The following is a 7,661-nucleotide window of genomic DNA, read 5'->3' on the forward strand; positions in this document are numbered from 1 at the left end:
TATATCATCGAATGTCTCACAACCACCATTAATTATTCATACATACACATGTATATATATATATATATATATATATATAATTTCTCCTACATGTTGCCTTGGTGCCTTCGGAGCACGATGACAAGTGGTTCATGGGAGCGGTAGCAGGTAATAGTATTCTCCTTTAGGATCTATGACCTGGTCGAGCAAAAATCCCGCTATTTCCTCTTGAAGTGCTAGTATGCGCTCCGTTGGTAGGAGCTGCTCCGGCACCTCTCTGAACTGTTAAGAAGGAGATCAATATGCATGTGTATTAGTTGTGTGACTAGATATCGATAATGGTGTAAAAATTTGTGAATAGTGTTCTGACAAACGTACCCAGTCCTATCTTTGAGATATGCTCCTTTCGGACGCCATGATGCGAATGTTCTCGCAAACTTAGTATGCACACAGATCAGTCCCCAGCGCCTGCTTCAGGGCCTTTACGAGAATGGAATTTAATCAGATAATGATTAATCAATCATGCTAATTAATTAATGGTATTGAAACAAGAATAAAAGAGATGGTAGCTAGCTAGCTAGTACTACTTAATTACTTACCTTGGGTCGCCACCAATATAGCTTTTTTTCAGTTGCCTGGAGTCACCTTGATGAACTTTGCCCAAGCCCTGTCCGGCAGCAAAGAAAATGAATAAAGGGGTTATTAAATAGTTGATATCAGGAAATGACGAACTAATTAAATAGGCCGAGATATAGTTAATAATGATTGAAATTACCTGTCGAGTATCCAACCAGGCATGACTCAACGTAGCACCTGTCGGCCAGGCATGACTTGACAGCTCCACCGAAGCTCCGTGCCAGAGGAAGCCGCTCCACCTCCTGCCTCTGTCTTCCAGTGATACTCCACAAACGATGCTCCCAAGAGAGAAATGGCACTGTAGTGCCGCCATCGTCCGATCTGGAAGACCAGATCCTAGGGTTTCCCCCGAAGCAGCACAAGTGGATCGACAACAGTTACACGACGATGCCTTCATCAAGGTAACGGCGCAAAACGCCGCCATCGCCCGCCAACGGCTCGGTTTTCACCGGCAACTATATCTCCCTGACTCGTAGCCAGGACTAGATAACGAATCTCAAGATCCGACCACCTAGCCGCGGGCCGACCATCTCTGACGGAAGAGATGAGCACCACCGCCAACTGCACCGGCCAGAACAGATCTGACTCGAGGTGCCACCAACGCTACCAACAGGCCCTCCACGCCGCCGCCTCCGATCCAAAGGCAGATGGCGCGCCACCGGCTCCGCCGACCACAACGCTGCCGCCGCGCCCGCGGCCCGTGCCGCCGCCGCGGCACAGATCGGATCGGACGCGTCTCCATACGAATCGGGACTCCGCACAATCCCAGAGACGCAGGAGAGAGGTGATGTCCTCCGCCACCGCCGTCGGCCCCCGGGCTTAGACCGGCGGCGTGCCCCGGCGGCGGCGGAGGGAGGGGAAGAGGGAGTGCGGGCTGGCAGCGGCTAGGGTGCCGCCCAAGTCGCCCTAGCAGGAGGCGACGCGAGGGCTTCGGCTCGCTCATGAAGATGTCTAACTGAGAGCTGCATATTTTTTTGCCAACATTCACTTGATTTGCTCTCTATCAATTAATTTTCCTACTAACCAAATTACCAAAAGAGGGTGGACTGTTCAGAATGCATTGAAAATGCACGAGGCATGATCCTTCTAGACATGAATGGTATATGTGGCCACGTGTGGTAATGGAAGGAGTCTCTAACTGATAAAACAATTATATGTACGTCAGGGATGCAGGCTCCCCGGCTGTCCTATAAATACCCGGAGAACTAACAAACTTAGATGCACCAAGCAAGACTGTCCTCAAGCACAAGTCTTAAAATATCTGTCTATTACCGATCCGTTCCACAAATTGCCTTCTATCCTACTCCATATAACATCCTTCCCAGCTCGTCCAAAGATGACTCTTGGTACTCTTGTTATCATGGTGACATTGCTGGTGTATTTTGTATTGAAGAATAAAAGAGTGCTATTGTCCCAGCAGCAACGGGGGCGACGAGGCAGGCTGCCCCCGGGGCCTGCGGCGCTGCCCATCGTCGGTAACATGCATCAGGTGATTCTGAACAAGCCGGCGGTATTCCGATGGATCCATGGCCTTCTCAAGGAGATGAACACCGACATCATGTGCCTCCGTCTCGGAGCTACTCATGTCATTGTTGTGACATGTCCACAGATGGCCTCTGAGGTACTACGAAAAAATGATGAAGTTTTTGCCTCCCGTCCCACCACCTTCGCCTCGGGCATATTCAGCTTCGGGTACAAGGGCTCCATCTTCTCACCACACGGAGACCAGTGGAAGAAGATGAGGCGCGTTCTCACTGTTGAGATCCTCGCATCGTCCATGGAGCGAAAGCTCCACCACCTCCGGAAAGAGGAGTACGACCACCTTGTGAGGTACATTAATAAAACTCATTGCAGCGACATGGCATGTCCAGGCAACTTTGTCAACGTCCGTCATGTAACCCAACACTTCGTTGGTAACATGATAAGAAGGCTTGTGTTCGGTAAAAGATACTTCAGTGACCTACCAGCTTCATCCACTAGTGGGCCTGGACATGATGAGGTGGCACATGTTGCCGCTCTCTTCACGGCCCTCAACCATCTCTACAGCTTTTGCATGTCCGACTACTTCCCAGCCCTCATAGGCCTTGACCTAGATGGCCATGAAAAGGTTTCCAAGGATGCCATGCAAACACTCCACCGGTTGCATGACCCCATTATAGAGGAGCGGATCCGCGAAAGGTCATCCACTCTTCAGATATTTGGTGAAAAGAAAGAGGCCAGAGACTTTCTGGATGTCCTGGTTCATCTTAAAGATGCAGAGGGACAACCAATGCTTTCCCTAGAAGAGATTAATTAGAGCACAAACAGCGGTTAGTATGTTATCTTAACCTCAATAAAAAGTTCATTCATTGTTCTTCGATCCATATTATACATGTATTGACCTTTTCTGTTGCGTTATACGGATTACTTATTTATTCTCAAATCTATGGATGTAGGAAATGATGTTTGCAGCAGTCGATAACCCATCTAATGCGGTTGAGTGGGCACTCGCTGAGATGATGAACATGCCAGACATCATGCAAAAAGCAACCGAGGAACTCGATGCTGTCGTCGGTAAAGATAGACTAGTGCAGGAGTCTGACATTCCTCAGCTAAACTATCTCAAATCGTGCATCCGGGAGGCCTTCCGCTTACATCTGTACCATGCTCTTAACGTACCCCATGTCGCCATGGCGGACACAACTGTTGCTGGCTACACCATCCCCAAGGATAGCCACATACTTTTAAGCCGGCTTGGACTTGGCCGCAATCCCAAGATCTGGACTAAACCACTGGAGTTTCAGCCTGAGAGGCATTTGAACACTGCGAATGTACTTCTCACTGATCCAGGCCTACGTTTCATTTCATTTAGCAGTGGGAGGAGGGGTTGTCCTGGGATTTCACTTGGTACCTCTATCACAATGATGTTATTCGCAAGGATGTTGCAGGGATTCACTTGGACAAAGCTTCCCGACGTTAAGAGTATCAATCTCCAAGAAGGCAATGCGGGCCTTGCACTAGCTAAACCCCTTAAGTCGTCGTCATATTAAAGTGAGCATTTGTACCACACTTTGCTGATTGAGTCATGCAGTGCTGACTCGGGTATAAATAAGTAAATCGAGTAATTCTTTTAAGGGACAATTCCATTTCTGCCCCTAACTCAAACCCACTACTCATATTACCCCTACTTTTCAGACCTACCCTGTTTTCTGCTTATTCTATTGTGTGGTGTTATAAAAACTAGATGATGCACCGCGTGGTGCTGCCTGAACTCTAAGTGCAGAAACAAATTTAGAAGTGCACTTACTTTATATTTTAAAAACAGTAAAGCATATGAAGCATGTGATAAAATGTTGTATCAAAAGAGAAAACTATTTGAATGAAATCAATGTGGCGCCTACATAACAAAATAATGTATAAAATGACTACATATATTTGCTCCAGACGTCACGGCTATGCTCAGGGACTGAGCTACAGGGTGGACAGGTGGGCCCAGGCCCACCTGGTTTTTTTGATTAGCCTATATACCTATGGATTTCACACTGGGCCGAACAAAACAGCCCAATAACACTTACCTGTCGACCCAAGATGAACGCAGTAGCCACGCCCTCGTCTGGAGCAGAACCATTCCTCCATCTGCCTCATACCAACTCCCGGCGCCCTAACCATCGCCGGCTCGCCACCCTCGCCGGTCGCCGGCCAGAGCCCAGCCGCTGAGGAGGGTCGCACCTCTCCTCTCTCCCCTGCCCTGCGTTGCGACTCCACACCTTCCATGTGATATGTTAGCAACCGCCGTCGATGAAGAATAACATAGATCAGAAGGATCCAACCCGAAGACGCACGAACACAGACGAACAATAATCAGATCCGAGCAAATCCACCATGGATAGATCCGCCGGAGACACACCTCCATACGCCCAATAACGATGCTAGCCCCATTATCGAAACGGGGGCTAACAACGATGCTAGGCAACAATACATTTATTCCATCTTCAGGGAGCCGCCGCCGTCTTGCCTTCTAGAGCAGAACACAAACCTTAACAAAAATCAAAGGAATGACTAACAACGGAGCCCTCCCGCCAGCCGTTACCAAATTCCACTGCGCCCCCATGGCCCTAGGGCCACCGGAGGCTAGGTGGACCTGTGGCGGCAACATGATGATAAGCCAATAGAGCAATATGCTTCCATATATGAATAATTCTAATATTTGTTAGCCATTATGATAAATCTCGATATAGAAAGCCTTTTGATAATACGTCACCATACTTAATCTAGGCCATTGGATCAAAATAGACTTACAGTCCAAACAATTTGGTGCATCTTGAAATTTCTCTTCTTGGGATTGTAGTACTGGTACGGAAGCAACTTCTTACCCCAAACAGTTTGCTGAAACAGTTGAGTATAGACCATCTTAAATAGTTTCTCTTTAGAGTTTATCGAAAAAAAACAGTTCCACTAAGACAACCATTTGATATCTGTTAACTGAATTTTTTAGCCGATGGTGGCACATTTTGATTCATGTTTTTCGGAAAAGAGAGGAGCATGCATTTGTAAAATATCTTTGCAAAAATGACATATTTGATATCTTTGCAAAAAAATATTATGTATATATAATACTTTTGGGTCACTAGATGTTAAACATGAGTTAGTGGAGTGATGGTTAGCAACCTATTTATCTCAAACAGAACAAAGCTTTTTTGCAACAAAGTATTTTTAACCACCAAATAAAATTCTTCCCTGTGAAATCTTCAGCGTAAATAGAGCTAGATATTTATGGCTATGGAGTTTTATGTCAGCGGTGATGACTTACGACAGTCGGCCATATATACTTTATTAGTTAAAAGGTGTGTACAAATTTTTTTCAAATGTTTGGCAATATAATTTGGTTGCAATCCATTAAAAGATTATGCAATATGTTTGCTCATTAATAGTTGCATTTCATTGTGGACTTCCATAATTAGTTCAAATAATTATCTGCATTCCTTCACAAAATATTTGTTCATAAATAGCTAATGATTTCCACATGAATCGTGTCGTGTATCTTCTATTGCAAAAGTACACGTTGAACCAAGAGTATTTTCGATAAAGGGTGAATTTTATTGGCTCAGAAAGTAGCATCAAATGTATTCAAAACTAAAGAGCACACACCCAGCCTCTACATAGCTAGGATGCAAACAGTCAACACCAACACAGACATAAAAAATACGACGGCAAATAGAAAGGTCATTTAAGACCAAAGCTATGCTTAGGCAAGGAAAAAAAGAAAACCCAAGGCGATCAGATCCATGATCGGAAAATTACTACAAGAACCATATCTGCACCAACCATCTCATGACACCACAGTAACGACGAGGTTCTTCAACATCAATGCCTTCAAGAAGGGAGCGACACTCAAGTGTTGCCATCACTGGATCCAACCACCAAGGCTAGAGTTTTCACCATGAAAAATAAATCCGAGCATATCCGAGCAATGCCTTTAACAATGACGTAAAAACATTGCCATAGCCAGGTTTAACCAGATTGGGCCAGACCTAGGCTTTCACCCCGGAGCTCATGATCGAGTGCTCAAGTAGCACCACCAACGAAGTCACTCAAGTGTTGTTGCCACGACCACTTTTCCACAATCCCAACAACTACATGCGATGTGACCGTCGTCGCTGCACAACCATCCCACTGCGTCAAGTTGTCGTCCATAATTTGCATCTCACTGCTGAGGTCAACCACTGGATCTTCAGAGATGAACACTCCCGAAAATCTTTCGGTGACCATTATCGTCGTGGAGCCATAGGACGTCACTATAGCACGGTCTGCAATCACCTCTCTCGGTCAACCAGATCTGAATCACCACCACCAACCCATGGACCATAGTCCATAGCGCTCGTCGGCTGCTCACCACCCACTCAGAAGTCCATCACCTAGCAGAGAGCTCGATGCATGCCCCATCCTAGCTAGATGCCGCACTCACCGTCTGTCTTCACTAGTTGCAAGTAGGAGCGGACGATCCGTGGATGGCTTGGTGCGGACAGGTGCGTGCGGTTGCTGATCCAGATTCTTCGGATCTTAGTTCTAACCGCGAGATCTGCCGCTGCCTGCCAAATCCATGGCTCCAGCGAGCCAGATCTGTGCACTCCGCAAACAAGCCATCGTGAGTGCACGCATGCACTGGCAGCCCGCGCCATCCTGATGCAGCACCACTGGGAGTAGTCGAGACGCCCTGTCACATGCATATGATTGATAGGTATGAAAAGAGAGAGAAAAGAACAACGAAAGAGAAAATGTGGTCAAGAGTGGGCCAAATCCTACGTGGCAGGTTGTCCGGTCAGGTCCGGACACTGTCATATCCTCCCCACATACGAGGTGGGTATGAGGGTTCGTGGACAAGCTGAACATATTATGAAAATTTGAGAGGTACGGTCGGGTGGTTTTTTTCCTTCTCTGTGATGTGATAATGTTGTATTTGCCCGAGGCAATCATCTGCGGGTCCACTTGGCCACATTCCACTGTCCTTTCGTCGATCTATGCATGTATGCACTAGCTGACCTATACATGTAACTGCCGTATCCCATATGCACATGTGGATTTATTTGCCTAGCTCATTTGTGCATCTCCTCTACCTCTCTAGTTATGATATGCCTTGTTATTTACTTACTTTTAAGGTCTATGTATGTGTTGGGTGTTAGTTGTGACATGTGTCATCGATGTAAATTATGTTATTAATTGCAAAATTCAATGTTATTTGATTAATATCTAAAATATTGTGATTTACTTATACTAAAGCCTTGTGTAACTAAAGCTTAGGTCCGTAATTTGTTACTTTTATCTCTGGCTAATAGAAACAATTGGACTTTGGGTCTACAGTGTGTAGACTTGATATGGAGTTTTGTTAAAATAGAAACAATTGGAATTTGAGTCGTACGTGTCACACATGTATTCTAGGCATCTGATATAATGTATGGGTGGATAGGAGATGTAACATATGATAACATAATAGCACAGTCGCACAAAGGGGACAACGATATGTGGCGTTGCCCGTGTGGTCGGTGTGCCGTGTGCGGCAGGAAAATAAG

The 7,661-nt window shown here is 46.0% G+C and overlaps 1 pseudogene; it reads left to right on the top strand.

The window, feature by feature from the left end:
• Positions 1 to 1,951: 1,951 nt before the first annotated feature.
• LOC123055466 (tyrosine N-monooxygenase-like) lies at positions 1,952 to 3,644 on the top strand (annotated as a pseudogene).
• The last annotated feature ends 4,017 nt before the right edge of the window (positions 3,645 to 7,661 follow it).

This window comes from Triticum aestivum, chromosome 2D (assembly GCF_018294505.1).
Source record: "Triticum aestivum cultivar Chinese Spring chromosome 2D, IWGSC CS RefSeq v2.1, whole genome shotgun sequence".
Taxonomy (NCBI): Eukaryota; Viridiplantae; Streptophyta; class Magnoliopsida; order Poales; family Poaceae; genus Triticum; species Triticum aestivum.